Source organism: Pseudoliparis swirei, chromosome 19, assembly GCF_029220125.1.
Source record: "Pseudoliparis swirei isolate HS2019 ecotype Mariana Trench chromosome 19, NWPU_hadal_v1, whole genome shotgun sequence".
NCBI lineage: Eukaryota > Metazoa > Chordata > Actinopteri > Perciformes > Liparidae > Pseudoliparis > Pseudoliparis swirei.
The window spans coordinates 2,933,120-2,950,483 of NC_079406.1; positions in this window are offsets into that span (position 1 = coordinate 2,933,120).

Genomic DNA, 17,364 nt, shown 5'->3' on the forward strand with positions numbered 1-17,364 from the left:
AGCCACAAGGTTCTCCTTACAAGGTGTTTTCAAATAAGCGGACGTTATTATCACACCTCCACTGGGAAATATGCATTTACAATCGGAGAGTGAGAGGCAACGGGGGTAACTGTTAACAATGTTTTCCCTAGTTATGGCGCGTAATTGCATGCTTGCGTTATTGCACCTTTTCCACATGCCGCCCGATACAGAGGAAGAAGCCCCACCGGGCCGCGCCGTCATGTGCGCAGTGTCCTGCAGTGCAGTGGGTGCGCTGTTTAAACAGAGATGCATGAGGGGCCGCTGTAATGAGCACTGTGTATGCCAGGGGGGAGAAGGAGGCTAACAGCCCCCCAACGCGGGCACATTCCAGCTCGGGGAGCAAACAGCTGAGAGGCAACTTCGCCTGTTAGGCTGTAAATATATGGCTTTGTTTTGGCGTAATGGCGCATGGCCTTTTAGTCTGTAAAGGCAGGATATGATCGCAGTGAAGGGTGTGCAGTTGTGCACAGTGGGCTATACGTTTGGTACAATGCATTTGTTTATGTTCAGCTAGATATCCAATGCCCCCCCACACACACACACACACGCACACAAACACACCCCTTCCGCTGTCATCCCGCGGGCTGTGCAGCTGCAGTCGGGTCCACAGTGGATTACTCTCTCCACACGTGCCGCTAATGACCATTGACTTTGGGCTTTTGGCCGTGAGCGCGCGCACCGCGGGAGCCTCGGTCATTCCTCGGTATACTGAGCGCGCATGGTCGCTCCCTGTGGATGCTGCCGCGCGCAGCCGTTAACCGACCCCGGCCGAACGCGCTCACAGAGCATGCCCGCCGCCGCGTCTCGTGTCGTTTGACTGAGGAGCACGAGTAGGGGAGACGTGCGCGCCGGTTCGCAGCGCAGCTGTCTGTCTTCTCTTCGTCCGGTTTCTCGGGAGGTGAAGGAAGGGAGGGGGGCAGGAGGAGGGGTGGGGGGAGCATCGGGATTCCACCTTCTTTTCTCGAGCGACACCACCGGAATTGGATTGCTCCCGTTTGATTCCCCTGGCTTTTTTTGTCTTCTTCCGGTAGAGATGTTGCAGCGGCGGCTCGCGCCCGGTGCTCTCATCTCCCGCCGTGTGCAGTAGCGGCTCCATACGGGACAGACGGGGCGGAGAGAAAGTGTTCCGGTAAACAAGTGTCAAGTAGCCGCGGTCCGTTTCCACCGGAGCGAGGGAAAAGTTCAAGGAGCGAAAGGAGGAGGATTACGCGGTGAGTGCCGCACGTATCTGGACAACAACAACAAAAAGAGAATAAAAAGGTATGTGATATTTCAAATATACTCCCGTGGAAACGATGCTCGCGCGCTGTGGTGTTGTTTACACAGCCTCTCCCGAGACCACACGCACAAACATGTGCGCAATCAGTGGCAGACACTGGACGTGGAGGGGGAGGGGAGGAGGGGACAGAGATGAGCCGTGACATTGAGGTGTGTTTTAATCGGAATGCAACATTTCTTGCGGGAGGAAGAGGGGAAGAGGGGAAGAGGGGAGGGGGGGCGGCGGCTCCCTGTCGCGTGACCGCGGTGCCACGGATGACCTTCTGCGTGTGTCGCTGGGAGATGGAGATCGGTTTTGCGCACATCTGTGCGGGAAAAAAACGCTCTCGCGCTCTCGCGACCGGCTCCGTGTAGGCTATATATATATATATATATATATATATATATATATATATATATATAAAGGGTTAAGGGTGGCGTGTCAGGTAAGAGGAGCTGTCGCCATCAGGAGGGGCGGAGGTGGGGGTGCGGGTGGGGGGGACACACACACTCGGCTATGACCTTTAGCTCCCGACGCAGCATCCACCACCTCAATCTCATCGCTCTCCGTACACGCGCGCGCGTTAAAGTGAGTTCGCCATTCGCCGCCGCCGCCAAAAGAAAAAAACACGTCATCACGACCAAAGAGATGGAGTTACAATCGGCGCACTTTAATTGGCTGCTTGACCTGTCGTTGACGCGCGAGCTCTGCGCGTCCCGCGCGCGTCAAGAAATACACTCCGCTTACACACTGTAATCACACCGCGAACGTTCCCCCTCTACAGCCTTTGCACTCATGAATATTTCACCTCAACTTGCTCACACGCTGCTATATTTATTGGATTTCGAAAATAATGCCACGGCATTGTGCTAAACCGCACGGTGTGTGTGTGTGTGTGTGTGTGTGTTGAATGTAAATAGCTCTGCTCTGCTTGCTCTTGTGTTTTTATTTTTTAGATTTCGTTTTTTTGGTGTGTGTTGGGGGGGGGGGGGGGCACGGCCCAGCTGGCTCCCCTCCAGCTGCAGCGGGGACCATAAACGCAGCAGGAAGCTCCTCATTGGACGCCAAGCGTGTGGCTCTTAGTTAAGGATCAGACGCCATATGCCGGCAATAAATTGAAGGTTGCGTATCAAAAAAAAAGTCAGTTGTGTGTGTCGTTGTGTGTGTGTGTGTGTGGGTGTGTGTGTGGGGGGGGGGGTGTCGTGCGGACGAGGCCCACGCGCCGGCTGTATGGGACCCGGAGACCGGGCAGGCGGCGGTTCGGGCACCCTGCGTGACACCCGTGATGTCACGAGGGACGGCGAGGGCGAGGCGACCCGCTGGGATTTCGGACTTCACTCTCAACCGCTGCCGTTTTCCTTCCTCCTCCTCCTCCTCCTCCTCTTCCTCCTCCTCCTCCTCCTCCTCCTCCTCCTCCCATGCCTGCGTCCGTTTGATCTCACGCGCTCCTTTCGATCCCTCTCCCGCTTCCCGGTCTTCTCCGTCTTGAGCTTTCGTGACGTCGAGGGGCGCCACGCAAATAAATAAGAGGGCGGAAAAAGACTCTCGAAAAACGCCGCCGCCGTGCGCACGCACATCGGCACGGGAAAAAACACGCCGCGCCGGCGGCCCTGTAACCTGCCAAGATTAATCATTCGGACCAGAGTGTGTGTGTGTGTGTGTGTGTGTGTGTGGCGAGCCGCGTGGTCTTAAGTGCTAATAGGAGCTCACACTGGACAGCAGCAGGCCGTGTCAACCGCAATCTCCAGACGAGGCCTCAGGGTGTCCCATTTGGAATGGACACACACACACACGCACACTAACAGGCCTCTGAGAGGTTGAGGCCTGACACAAGGGGGTCCGAGCACCGCGGGTTCTCTCGAGTCTGTGTCCTTGTGTGACCTTCACGAGCAACCGGCGAGATTAACTCTGCGCCGTTACCATGGCGATACGTATCGCGTGTATAGATTGACTTTCAGGCAAGTTTTTTTTTTTATCCCGCCGGATATTTTGTGTGTGAAGTCAGACGTGAATGGCATGAGAGGGAGAGAGAGGGAGAGAGAGAGAGAGAGAGAGAGAGAGGGAGAGCGAGTCCCTTCCTGTTGATCCATCACCCCCCCCCCCCTCTCTCTATGTGGGTTACGTATTTATACATTTTTTACCGCGACACCTGTGAGGCCCGGAGAGAGCAGCATCAATCTTCATTAGACCGAAATGAGGCTGGCCCTGTTGAATAAATGACCATCATTGAGTGTGTGTGCATGTGTGCATGTGTGTGTGTGTGTGTGTGTGTGTGTAGCCCGCTCTAACCCAGCTGACAGATGACTGCAGTGATTTCCAGGGTTCAGCAGATTAGGGGATTAAAGACTGAAGGCTTCACACAATAAACCTAATGCATGCATGCGTACGCGCCAACACACACACACACACACACACACGCCGCCGGGGCTGACCAGAGGTCAGTGATGTCCTGTGTGCCCCCCCCCCCACCCCTCCTCTCCTGCTGGGTTTCGTCCAGATAGCAGTGTCCACATCCGCACACATGGAGAAACTGGCACGGGGAGAACCTCGAGGGTCCAATTCCACAAATGCCATTTTCATCCGTATTGGTGCCGAGCGGCCGCTTATTACATCTTGTCCTTTCCCGACCAATTCAGAGCCCACTCGGTGTCGGATAACGAACCCGGCGCGGCGGCAGGCCGGACGTTCGCAAAAACTCGTGCCGCCACCGCGGTTTTCTGTTCCGTCGATTCCGAGCCAAAAGTCCCTAAAATGGGCCCCATTGTGTGGATTGTTTTAGATCCCGTCAATGGCTTCTGTGTTGCAGCATGTTAACAGAAAGCCGCTTATACCCCCACGTCTCTCAGGTGTAATTACCTGACAGCCTGTAAAGTGGTATTCGCAGGCTTTGTCCGATTCCGTGTGTCGCCCGCTCTGTGTTTGTGTTCTGTTGTCGGGTAAACGACTCTAGTTCTGGCTTTTGATTATTTTCTCTTCCATTCTTCACCCGCAGCAAAACGCTGACAGCGACATCGGCACGCTTAAAAACAAACACGCTTTAAATCCCTTCCCCCGATCGATATAGTCACGCGGGCTACGTTTGGATTTTGATTTTCGCCGGAGAGGACCGGGCGAGCGTATCGTCCCCGGCAGACGTACACACACCTGCAGCTCAACGCCGCCATTGTTTGTTTTCGTTGTTTTTTTCAAGCCTTTTTTTCCCCCCACGAGCACGACTCCAATGATTTAGTTGCAAAACAGAGAGTTGAGGGCATTGTTGTTATTTGTATTTCTTCATCTTGCCTCGCTGTCGCGCGCTACATTAGGCCGCAACGTCTCACCGTCCGAGACGGGAGGAGGAGGAGGAGGAGAGGTGGGAAGCAGAAAAAATAAATAAATCTCGCCGCCGCCGCTGATTAACTACGAACGCTGACCTTTCGGAGAGAGGAGAGGAGGGCGCGAAAAAAAAATGACGGTCTCGGTGACAGAATACAGCGAAGGAGGGGGGGGGTGACATTGTTTACACCGCTGCTGTAATTGTCAGCGTGCGCCTGTAAATAGAAAAATACTCGCTTATATCTCTATTACGGGCTGCTCTGTCCTGCTGTACCCTCTCTCTCTCTCTCTCTCTCTCTCTCTCCGTTATTCCACAAGCTCACGGCTTTTCTTTATTTTTGTATGCATTTTTTTCTGGATAAACCGGAAATGCAATCAACGCAGCGTCATGAATCCAGACGGAGAGAGGAGGAACAACTGCCCCGGGATCTGGTTCCATTGGTATTACGACGCCCCGGTCCGCCCCCCTGCGGAGCCCCCCCCCCTGCCGAGCGCCCCCCTGTTAGCGCGAAATACAAACGGTGTCAAGAGAAGCCCATCTCACTCTCACCCCCCCCCTCCCCCTATCCTCATTGCTGCTAACCAGTCAGTCATGCGCTGGCTGCTCACCACCACTGCCCCCCCCTCCTCCTCCTCCTCCTCCTCCTCCGCATTCCCCCCGCTCCGCTCTTCAATTTGATTCATCCGCGCCTCGTCGTCCCTCTCAGATTCATATTTCAGCGTTTCGGTGCTAATCGCGCTCCTTCGGGGGAGAACTCGGCCCGCGACGATGTGGAATAGCGTGCTGCGGCTTTTTTTTTTTAGAGGTCTAAGATTACAAAGACTTTGCTGATGAAGCAGCAAAATGACATTAATCGCCGTAATTGATTAATTGGTGGGTAGATTGGGAGGAAAACCACAAAGTGTACACTGGGTAAAAGAAAAAGAAAAGAAAAGAAAAAGGTCGATGATCTTCTTTAGTGTTCCCAAGAATCGTGACTCGCGGGAAAAAGTGAGTAGAAAACTATTTTTTAAATTGAATTAAATGCAACATATGACTTCCACCACATGTATACAAACATATATATATATATATATATAATACAAATAATAATACAAATAATAATAATAATAATATTAATTGTATTTATAATAATAATAATAATAATAATAATAATACATTTTATTTGGAGGCGCCTTTCAAGTCACCCAAGGTCACCTTACAATAAAATAATACAGGATAAAAGATAAAAGCATGAAAGATAGAAGCAAGTGAAGTGCACAAGGTCTAGTTATAAAAAAAAAAAAATAGTTTGGCTGCTTTTTTCTTTTTCATCCAGCTAATGATTGTATTTTTGTATATATATATATATATATAATACATTTTTCTACTTTTATGATCTCATCAAAACCCGTCAAAAGTAACGTATTAAATTTGTCACGAATCTGCAGTACCGCAACTCACCATGACGATAACGCCTCCCATGCAACCCTGTGTTTAGGGGACGAGAGAAGAGAGAGAGAGTGCAGAGGACGCCGTCTGGTGACTCTGCGGCAGCCTGTTGGTTGCGCGTGATTTAATCAAGGTAAACACAGTGTGATCATAGCGTGTAATGCACCGCCGCCGGAATAGAGCCCTGAGGTGTCTCTTTATTGGAACAACGATTCTCGAAATCGGCGCCAAGGCACATATTAGTCGTCGGAATTAGCCGGCGAGACTCGATGCGGAAAAAAATTTGGGAGTCGGCAACATGACGGTTCTGATATCGCCGTGCGTTCCGGCATCGGCCCCAGCTGTCACATTTGCACGCTTTGCTTTTTTTTGGGGGGGGTAATTCTGCAATTTTGCAGCCGGTCGTCGTCCTCCGAGGGGCTCGGACCGCCGGTGTCTTTGAGCGTGACTCAACCTGGCGACCCCTTCCTCTTAACGGGCAGAGCCAGCGGACGAGTGGAACGCCGGATTTCTCGCGGACGGAGAGACGGAGCAGGAGAGATTTTTGACATTTCTTCGTTGTGTTGGAGACGACTCATTTTTCTCTACCAAAAGATGTCCGTAGACATTTATTTACATGTATTTACCATTTTATTCATATATTTCGCTGCTTTTATGAACCCAAGACCTTCGTCAAACTTTTCGTCCACATGAGTAAAGGAATGTTTTCACAAGAGATAAGAAGAATTTGAATAAATCGAACTTTAATTTTCAGCTTTAGGGCAAAATTATCTCTTTACACTTGTGTCTGAGGATAATTGTGTCTCATTATATAGAGAGATGAGATTGTTATGCAATTTTTGATGGATGACATGACATTTTTTATTTGTATTTGAGGCGACTCACCGATGGGAACGCTGTGACAGAGCACATTTCTATATTTATTTACATGTATCTAGCATTGTATTCATATATTTTGCTGCTTTTGTGAAGCCAAGACCTTTTTGGTAAACCTTCGTCAAACACTTCGTCCACATGAGAAAAGGAATGTTTTCACAAGAGATAAGAAGAATTTGAATAAATCGAACTTACATTTTCAGCTTTAGGGCCAAATTATTTCTTTTCACTTGGGCCTGAAGGCAATTGTGTCTCATTATATAGAGAGATGAGATTGTTATGCACTTTTTGATGTTTGACGTGACATTTTCTATTTGTATTGGAGGCGACTCGCCGATGGGAACGCTGTGACAACATGTATTTACCGTTTTATTCATATATTTCACTGCTTTTATGAACCCAGGACCTTTTGGTAAACTCATTTCAAACTCAAAAACACTTCATCCACATGACTAAAGGTGTGATTTCACGAGAGTTGTGCGCGTCACCCTTCATTGGCTGCGCAGTAGAGAAAGAGCCTTCCTCTTGGGTTCCCGTGGATCCGATATTTTTCGGGATATATTTCCTGCGTCGGTCTGACAGCTGACCCGCAGGTTTTAACTCACCCGCCTCGGGCGCCGCTCCGCTGGCGTCCGTTCCCGCGGTCGCATTTTATGTCGAAGGAGGAATAAAGCGTCTACTTGCACTTGTGGAGACGGGCGACGAGTCGTTTTTTGGCTTTGACCACGCGGTGTGTGTGAGGTCACCGGTGGCTTCAGGTGACACTTCCAGACGGACTGATGACAGCCAGAGGTCAAGAGAAAGGGTCAGTCGATGCTCAAGAAACGATTCGGTTGTTTTTCCGAGCCAAACTGTCAAATGAAGTCTGGTAACAGCTTCTCAGATTTTCGTCTTTTACTCCATCGTGGATAAAATCTATAGCTAAATGAATAATCGGATAATAAATCAAGCAAAATGACACGTGCCATCGCAGAGCAGCGTCCTCTTTCGTCCATTTTACACAATTACTGAGATTCACCTTTTTAAGGCAGTTTGCATATGATGTATACTCATGTGTTGACATGAAAAATTTCAAATAATCTCAGCTCTCGATATTATGAGAGACAATTGTTGTATTATTGTCCTGAAGCTGAACGTTTAAGTTCTTCATGTTTACTCACGTGGACGAAGTGTTTTGGTGTTTGACATCGGTTTACCGAAAAGGTCCTGGGTTCATAAAAGCAGTGAAATATTTTTAGAAAATGGTAAATACATGTAAATAAATGTCTAAAACCATCTTTTTGAGTAGAAGTGTGCTCTGTCGCAGCGTTCCCATCGGCGATACGAAGAAAACATGTCACAAAGCTCTCCTGCTCCGTCTCTCCGGCCGCGGGAAATCCGGCGTTCCACTCGTCCGCTGCCTCTGCCCTTAAGAGGGAGGGGTCGCCAGGTTGAGTCACGCTCAAAGACACCGCTGAGTCGTTGCTCCCCCCCCCGGTGGAGACCCGGTGGAGTCCCGGTGGAGTCCCGGTGGAGACCCGGTGAAGACCCGGTGAAGACCCGGTGAAGACCCGGTCGAGTCCCGGTGGAGACCCGGTGAAGACCCGGTGGAGACCCGGTCGAGACCCGGTGGAGACCCGGTGGAGACCCGGTGGAGACCCGGTCGAGACCCGGTGGAGTCCCGGTGGAGACCCGGTGAAGACCCGGTGGAGACCCGGTCGAGACCCGGTGGAGACCCGGTGGAGACCCGGTCGTGTCCCGGTGGAGTCCCGGTGGAGACCCGGTGAAGACCCGGTGGAGACCCGGTCGAGACCCGGTGGAGACCCGGTGGAGACCCGGTGAAGGCCCGGTGGAGGCCCGGTGAAGGCCCGGTCGAGTCCCGACGCCGTCCGCTCCTCCAGACGCGCCGTTGGCGTCGCATCGCCGACGATGCTCGAGGACCACGGTGACCTTGTTTGATGACATTTGGGCTTCATGCCCTTCTAAGTATACTTCAGTTGCACGGAGGGTCTGTTACCCTGACTGGTCAAGGACATACGAGAGCACACACACACACACACACACACACACACACAGACACACACACACACACACACACACACACAGCAAGGAATGATGTGGTTCCTCCATTTACTGTCCTCTTCACTCCCCGTCCCGTGATTTGTGGGGTCGTTCAACTCGGTGACGTTCACAGCCAATGGAATCGCCACAAACCTCTCTGCGGCAGCTGGTTCGGTACCCTCCCCCCCCCCCCTCCCCCTCCGTCGCTTATCCCCCCCCCCCCTCTTTCTCTCTCGCTCCGTCTCTCTCGGTAAGCAGACGTGCCTCGTTACGGTTCTAAAAGGGCCCGGCGAAGGAGGACGCAAGTTAAGACGGCCTCCCCCCAGGAGACTTTATTAAAAAAAAAGTAATTTCATAAACTGTGATATGTTCCTCCGCTCCACGAGGGAAAAGGGGAATAGGCTCCCGAAAAAATAATGAAAACTCGGCTGTTGAATTTTTAATATGACAAAAAAAAAATCAATTTCCCGTCGTACTCGAAACATAAACGAAGGAGGCTCTTTTTTCTTCTTCTACCTGAGCCGAGAGTGTACGGCGATGACTCGCGGCGAGTTTGTTCCTCAGAAATCAAAGTGCAAAGTCAGAAACGAGTTGGGCGGCTTCTCTCGGATCCCGGCTGCACATCTGGAAACCAGAGTTAGTCCAACAGGGGAGTAGAAGAAGAAACCATTGAGGAGAATTAAGGTCCATTTGTCACAGGGTGGGATGGGAAGGGGGGCGGGGCTTATTCGTAGATGACTGTGTGGCGCCCTGAAATGTTATTTCATATCTCACTGATGTAGTTCAACCGTGTCCATGTCTTATTATTTGTGTTAAAGGTGATTCATGTTTTGTGCGCATATTAACTGTGAAGGCAGAAAAGAGCTCGTTGTTCCGTTGGAAGAGAGCGCTGTCTCTTTAAGAAGGGGGCGTGGCTAAAGCTGGTGCGGAAAGCCGACTGAAGGAAACAAGTGTATGCTCGCTAAATCTTGCTAAAAAAGAAGAACAAAGTAATATTGAAGCGTTAAAAGATGAACTTCTGATCTCCCTACGTACAAAGCGAAAGGACTATTTTAAAAATTCCCCCCCAAAAATTCTGATTTAATGTCAATTATTGTTTTAAAAAAGGACGATAATGTACGCTATTGGAAAAAATGATGCTTTTGAAAAAAGTCCTGCTTACCCAATCAAGACCAGTCGCTGCACGTCATCCGTTACTTCTATAAAGGATGAGAATCATCCTCTCATTCAAGGTTTTAAAATGTGATTACGTAATAAAGTTGCTAAGTCCTCCCACGTGAGATAAGATAGAGAAGAAGATTCAAGAAAACATGTAAAGACGTGACTGGAGAAGTAAAGACGTAACGGCATCGATGGAGCGTGATAAGTCACGGTTAATGGGGACAAGTTCTTGAAATTCTGGTTTGTTTGTTTTGTTTTATGTATATGTGTATGGATGTGTGTGTGTATATGTGTATTTATATATATGTGTATGTATATATATTAGGGCTGTCAATCGATTAAAAAAAATTAACTAATTAATCGCACAGTTTGAAATTGCGATTAATTAATCGCGATTAATCGCGATTAATCGCAATTACAAGTTAAAAGTTAAAAGTTCATTCTTTTTAAAGACAAAACTTCACACAGAGCTGTGTTTTCAAAGAGGCTCCTACCTATAAAGTGCCAGCGAGGTATTTAATATCGTGGATGATAAATTGTTTCTTCAGTGAAACATCAGATTAGTAAAAAAAAAGTATATTGAGACCCCATTGGTCCTGTCATCTTTAACATTGAACACAGCAGAACCAGTGGCCTTGGTAACTGACTGACATTCACATATGTCACGTTAACCCTCTGGAGGCTGGGCTCATTTTATACATTTTACAAACAAACAAAAATTCACCGTTTAACCCTTATGTTGCCTTCGGGTCATTTTGACCCGAATCAATATACACCCTCCTGCCGCCTTCAGTTAATTTGACCCCATTCAATGTTTAATGTCGGTGTTCTTTCGGTAGTCAACAAACAAACATAAAGTGCCTCACACTTAAACTTGGAAAACAATATTAATTCTAATAATGTTCTGGAGGTTTTACTTGCTGGCGTCAAATTGAACCCAAAGGGTAAAATATGTTAGTAAATATAAAGGTAACAGGAGGGTGAAACATTGAATCGGGTCAAAATGACCCAAAGGCGGGGAGGTTAAATATTTAATCGGGTCAAAATGACCCAAGGCAACACAAGGGTTAAAAGTGTTTCTCTTCTTTTTAAACACAAAACTTCACACAGAGCTGTGTTTTCAAAGAAGCTCCTACATATAAAGTGCCAGCGAGGTATTTAATATCGTGGATGATAAATTGTTTCTTCAGTGAAACATCAGATTAGTAAAAAAAAAGAAGTATATTGAGACCCCATTGGTCCTGTCATCTTTAACACTGAACAGCAGAACCAGTGGCCTTGATAACTGACTGACATTCACATATGTCACGTTAACCCTCTGGAGGCTGGGGGCATTTTATACATTTTACAAAATAAATTAAATTCACCGTTTAAAGTCTTTTGCATGTGACACACCCCCACGTGTTCTACATCAAACATTCCAGAACAATCTCAGCTCTGAAATGAGCCTCATTGTCTTCGCGCCGTGTTCTCTGGTTCTCTGACTGACAGGCTGCTAAATGAGCCTAACCTGTGAGGTGGGAGGTCCTTTGTGATTTACTGAGTGTTCATTGGTTTTTTTCCCCCCGAAATGTTGACAGACAAACGGATTGACCAATCACGGTGAAGGTTTCGTGTGACGAGTTCTTTCCGCGCCGCGTGTCCCGACACGTCGCCCTCCGTTCCTCTGTGTGTCAGAGGGGGAGACGGGAGGAAGGAGGAGCAGGAGGAAACCCGACTGATTCATCCACGAGTTAAACTGATTTCTGCTCCTTATTTTCGCGGAGAAATGATTGTTTTAAAAACGGAAACAGTGTCAAACCGTACTGCTGCGGTAAAAAAAAAATTTACTTGCGTTAATTGCGTTAAAATATTTTAGTGCGTTAACGCGGCCAAATTAATCGCATAGATTAACGCGTTAACGCTGACAGCCCTAATATATATATATATATATATATGGTTCTTAATTTTTTTGGAGAAATCATAGGTTAGGGCACTTATAAGCTCGATAGCTTCAGCCTCGACCCGTTGGGTCAGCCATGTTCTTCTTCTGTTGATTTCTGATTGTTGTATATTTTATTTTTTGCTGATCGAAATAAACTCAAACTCAAACTCAGATAATCTACGGTTTGTTTGGTATCTTTATAATATCTAAACTCTAGTGGTGTGATTGTTCCTGTGGGCTCAAAACATCCCCGACACGCCTCCAGCGGTCGGGTTCTGGGCGTCCTCTCCCGGTCCCGAGGCCAACGGGCCGCTGGCGGTTCTGATCCTCTGAGTTGGACTCCGGTGTTCTTCTACCTCCCTTCGCTCCCGTCAAGGCGGTTGGCTGTTTGTTTACTGCAGATATGCAATGACACTCCTTTTTACCCCCGACTCCACCGCTGCGAGTGGCAGAGAGAGAGAGAGAGAGAGAGGGAGAGAGAGGGAGAGAGAGAGAGAGAGAAGGGTCAGGTGATGATTTATGACCACGATGCTGCATTCCAGCACAGGATGATTAATCTCTTCTGGGAACACTTCACGAGTACAAGTTTAACCTACCTCGGCCTTGCACGCACACACACACACACACACACACAAACACACACACACGCACGCACGCACACACACACTCACACACACACACACAAACACACACACACAAACACACACACACACTCACACACACACGCGCGCGGCGGTGCCCACACAAACATGCCTGACAAGCAGGACGTAAACGCAGGAACAGGGTGCATGCGGCGCCTTCGTGTGCAACACACACACACACACACACACGGTCTCTCCCTTGTTCATCCTCGTTCTCTCTCTCTCTCTTTTCCCTCCCCCTCTCCTTGACCTCGACGGTGCGGCGTCTCACATTCGGGCCCCGCTCCCCCGTCCATTCATCACAAACAAGTCACCGATGCTCTCACTGGGGCTGCAGAGAGAGAGCGAGAGAGAGAGAGAGAGAGAGAGAGAGCCCATGCTTAAGTCCATGTGGGCCCAGCGCTGTGAGCGTAAGGCTCTAGGATTAGTGCTGCCAGGTGCTAAAAGCCTCGATGTCTCAATGAGCGCAGAGAGAGGCGACGGAGGCGCCGCACGGCTGAGAACCCGGGCGCCGCCGCCGCCGCCGCCGCCGCCGCCGCCGTGTTTTTGTCGTTTCTTGGCGTTCGCTCGGTATAAATACCGCAGGCCGCATCCGAAGCTCTGCTGCTTGAGCGCTTCACCGAGGAGCGGCTCGGTTACCGCCGCTGAGACGCAGAGGGAGAACGCCTCATGGAATGAAGTCGTTTGTTGTAATGGAGAAACTAACAGGCAGCGGAGGAGACGCCTACGCCACTCATTAAGGCCTCGCTCGCTCGCTCTCACTCTTTCGCTCTCTCGCTCTCTCTCTCTTTCGCTCTCTCGCTCTCGCTCTCTTTCGCTCTCTCTCTCTCGCTCTCTTTCGCTCTCTCTCTCTTTCGCTCTCTCGCTCTCTCTCTCTCTTTCGCTCTCTCTCTTTCTCTCGCTCTCGCTCTCTTTCGCTCTCTCTCTCTCTTTCGCTCTCTCTCTCTCGCTCTCTCGCTCTCTTTCGCTCTCTCACTTTCTATATATCTCTCTCGCTCTCGCTCTCTCTCTCTCTCTCGCTCTCTCCATCTTTCTCTCCATCTCTCTCTGGTGACCAGCCTCAGCCTGTGACCACGGTGACCTTCTCTCCCATGAGCGTGGGATTCTCTTCTTCTTTTCTTTTTTTCACAGGTGTGGACATTGCAGCGGTTAAGTTTTCTGTTTCAGAAACATTCCGCGGAGATGAATCGCACATTTACATCAAACATACTAGAATATCACGTCTGTAGATTTGCAGGACGACGTGTAAATAATTAGCAACGAGTACATTGTTGTATTTTACCCTCTGGAGTCTGGGGTCATTTTCTCAATTTTACACAATTTCTTAAATCCACCTTTTTAAAGGCGCTTTGCATATGACACAGACTCGTGTGTTTTACATCAACAATTGCAGAACAATCTCAGCTCTCGATATAATGAGGCACACGTGTCCTCAGGCGCAAGTGGAATGAGAAAATAAGACCCTAAAGCTGAAAATTGAAGTTCGATTTTTTCAAAGTCTTCATACCTGTTGTGAAAACACACCTTTACTCATGTGGACGAAGTGTTTTGGTGCTTAATTGGTTTACCAAAGATCCTAGGTTCACACAAGCAGTGAAATATATGAATAAAATGCTAGATACATGGATATATGCGCGCGTCGAGGGTTAATCAAATCAAATCTCTAGAGATGTGTCTGGCGATCTTCGTCCGCTGACTTCTATCTTCAAATATACTTCAATGCACACGAAGACGAGACCGTGTAAACATTTGAGGCGACACAAAAATTGTAAAAATCTAAATGACATCGCAAATTCTTATTTTCATCCTCCCGCGCTGCAGAGAAAGTTGCAGCGAGACGTCGAGCGCCGCCGATGAGATCTTAAGGATTGTATAACTGTAAACAATTAAACACTCGACGCTAAATCAAGTGCGGCCCTTTAATGCACTAAAAGCCTCGCGTAACATTACTGAGCCCCCCCCCCCCCCCCTCATACATCCACCCCTCCTTCTGCTAACTGCAATTAAAGAGGCAGCAGCTCTACATCGAGAACCTATTCCATTAACTAATGGTCGACCGTGTCGTTACGTCTCCGAGCAGCCGGCATTAAAATGTACATTTAATCATCTCTTCCTGTAACGGCGCCGATTGTATACCGAACACGTCATATGCACGTGCACGCTCTTCCTCTTCCTCCTCCTCCTCCTCCTCCTCGTTGGGACTTTTGCTTTCAACCCGATGACAATCTGGTGAATTAGAATCTAATTCATCGATTCAATTAACAACTAATTGCTTTATCTTTGAAAATGTGAGGAGAAATAAGGGAAACTTGCTCAGATTTCTCAGAGGTGTTTTGCTTGTTTGACACAACAGTTCAAAATTCCTGAAATATTCAGTTTAAAAATCCTCATGTTTGGGAATTCTGCTCGAAAAAAATACTCTCGTCCTGTAAGTCATGAGACGGTTACACATCGAGGAATAATCCCATTTCACTTCAATGCAACATGCTTCAGTGTCTGTAGTTCAATGAATCAGTTGTTGATGACACAGCGCTATCGATGTATTACTACTTATTTTTAACCATTTTATTAATGATTTGTTGCAAAAGAAAAGGTTGAGAATTGAACTGAATGAGACGGTCAGTAGATGAACTCAACTGCATTCACAGCCTGGAACTCTTTTCACACACACACAAGCCAAAAGATCACGCAGACAATTTGGTGTTCTCTATGAAAACTCACACTTTAATCTATTTATTTTTATTAAATGAATCGCAAAATGAATATAAAATATAGTCAAGACATTGACAAGGTTAAAAATAATTATTTTTATTGTAAATATTAATGCTGTTCTTCAAACTTGTGGCTCAAAAGAAGGCCAGTATTATAGCTTCTCTCACCAGCATAACTGTTTTCAGCTGCGCTCACATGAAAAGGGTTTTCAAGTGTTTTCTACCCCTCCGTTAATCTTCTAAGGCGAGAACACAATGTACCACTAGAACCCTGGAGATGGGCCTCTACACACCTCTGTAGAGACTTCATTAAACACCAGAGAATAGTCATTTACACATATGTAGAGAGAGGATTCATGATTCATTTAATGTGACCTTCAAATATGGACATTTCTAAGTGAGCCCAAACTTTTGTATATCTCACGACGGACGAATGAAACCCCGAAAACAGGAAGATTTACACAATTCAAAACACACACCTGCAAATGCTCGTGGTGCCCATATAGCTCCGTTTCTTTCAAGGGAGCTTAACCCTGTTCCTGGTGTCTCACCCGCTTCATTCATAACACAGGCCGCGTCCATTATCACACGAGAGGCGGGGGGGGGGGGGGGGCGACAGAGCTCCGTCCGGCCTCGAGGACGGGGGAGGGAGTCGTGTAATCCTTTGTGAAAGTGCTATCGCCCAACCCCCACTCAATCTCCTCAGCAGCTACAGCATAGATGAATGTCCTGGATGATTCTAATCTCATCACGCACACACACACACACACACACACACATGCACACACACACACACACATGCACGCACACACACACATATGCACACACACAGAATGACTTGTCCACACCATTCATATTTGACGTTTTACAAAGAGATAGTCGAATAGTAATAACACGAGCGGTTGTTCCTGCGCGATTGTGCTTTGAGGCGTGTGTGCGTGTGTGTGTGTGTGTGTGTCGGAGGCGTTTTATCTGTAAAGTCTGGACAGATCATCCGTGCTGAAGGTTAATTCCTCTAAGGCTTTTAATTATTAGCAGGGTGTCGCCTCGCTTTAAGACTGACGGGCGTCCGGCGTGACGCGGCGTCGCGGATAAGAAGGGCACGTCACATCACCGTGTGCGTGTGTGTGTGTGTGTGTGTGTGTGCGTGTGCGTGTGCGTGTGCGTGTGCGTGCGTGTGTGTGTGTGTGTGGTCTAGACACCAGACGTCTCCTCGCCCGCTCCACTGTCTCCTTCACGCAGCCGTCAGGCCGCGTTGATCTGAGCGAGCGCGTGTAATGGAGGAGATGAGGATGAGGAGGGCGAGCGACTCGTTCTTCGTGCGTGGAACACATCTGGGCCTCCTCTTGATTAAAGGTTTCATCCCCGTCTTTTTCTTCTTCTTCTTCTTCTTCTTCTTCTTCTTTTCCAGCCGTACGTGAGACGCCACGCTGATTTAATTAACGCGTGTCGAAGGTGACTCAGCTGATCGGGGATCCTTTGGGACGCCAGATTGACCTGCGGGGCTCGTTTGTTGTCCTAAAAGAACTGAACTTGGTGCTGGAGGTTAGACGACCCCCTGAGAAGTCCAACAAGAGGCTTTTCATTTCATTCCCTCGGTGTGAGTGGACAGATGTGCTTCAAGGGATGAGGAAGGCGTGGGTCGGTCCGAAGTCTGCGAGGCAGCGGTGGCCATTGCTCTTGGAGGAGTGTGTGTGTGTGTGTGGGGGGGGGGGGGGGGGGCGGAGTGTCGGCAACCCCGAAAAACACCTGCTAGAAATCTGGGAAACAATAGGCGTGAATCATGTGGTACTCGTGGTCACGTGGTCAGAGGGCGCCGCCGCTGACGCCGCTGCAGCCTGGATGTGAATGAAGAACACATTTTTTTGTATTATTATCTTTATTTTAAAAAGGGGACCGTTTGCAGTTAAAACATAAATGTCACCATTTGATGCTCCGTACCAGATTGTAGCTACACAGCTAATTAGCATCTGTAGTCCCTTGAA